Source organism: Bison bison, unplaced genomic scaffold (genome assembly GCF_000754665.1).
Source record: "Bison bison bison isolate TAMUID 2011002044 unplaced genomic scaffold, Bison_UMD1.0 scf7180017864369, whole genome shotgun sequence".
Classification (NCBI taxonomy): Eukaryota; Metazoa; Chordata; class Mammalia; order Artiodactyla; family Bovidae; genus Bison; species Bison bison.
In genome coordinates this window covers 1,204,672-1,205,783 of record NW_011494941.1, presented here as the reverse complement: position 1 = coordinate 1,205,783, position 1,112 = coordinate 1,204,672, and positions in this window count along the sequence as shown.

Below are 1,112 nucleotides of genomic sequence, written 5' to 3'. Positions count from 1 at the left end.
GAGTGGGAAATGACTATTGGAGACAAGGCAAGTGGCTTGTGGTGGCTGGATATAAGGTTACTGAACCCCATAACAAGTCAGTATAAAAAAGAACATGATCAATATAATGTATAAAAAAGCTACAATATTTCTATTTCTGGATGTACAAAAAAAAGACACCTGGAAGGAATATCTATTTACGGTACTGTGTGCCCAGTTTTCCTATAGGCACTACAGAAGTTAAAAGGAAAGGCCCTTGCCTTGGAAATGTTTGTACTCTACCTGGAAGAAAAATTAAGAATTAAATACATTTTAAAATAAAATTAAAAATTAAATAAATTTAAAAGTAAAATTAAAAATAATTTAAAAGCATATAACAATCTCTAAGGCAAAGCATTAGATCACCCCCAAACTACCCCCCACCCCCGCATAGTGGTACAGGTAGGTTGGGGGCCAGTTGATCTAGTGGAGGGCTTGGAATTCCTTCACCCTGGAAACAGGAGTAAAAATCACAGTTAACACCTATACCTGGCACTGTTCTAGGCCCTGAGGTAGGTTAGCTATTTAAGTCTTCACAATTCCTCTGTTTTGGAGAAATACATTAACTCCAGTTGACATATCGGGAAATCGAAGTACAGAGCTGTGGCCAGGCCAGGATTTCAAACCACAGGTCCAGTTCCAGAGTCCTGCAGTTCTTTTCCTGTTCCTATCCTCGGAATCCTGGGCTTCCCTGCCTGCAATGCAGAAGATGCAGGAGACGAGGGTTTGATGCCTGGGTCAGGAAGATCCCTTGCAGGAGGAAACTGGCTACCCACTCCAGTATTCTTGCCTGGAAAATTCCATGGACCGAGGCGCCTGGCGGGCTCCAGTCCATGGGTCCATACAGTCACAAAGCGTCAGACACGACTGAGCACACACACACACACACACACACCCCCCCCCCTCAGATTTTACCCCAGTATCTGGTGCTGGGTGTTAAGATCTTAAAAACAATAAAAAACGATTTTTTTTCCTTTGAATATTTTTGGGATAATACGATTCAAATCAAAATAAAGACTTGAAAGCCCCAAACGTGTCACAGAGAAGAAACGCTTTTGAGCTGTAGAGCCTAAACTTAAGCCTGACCCAAGGCC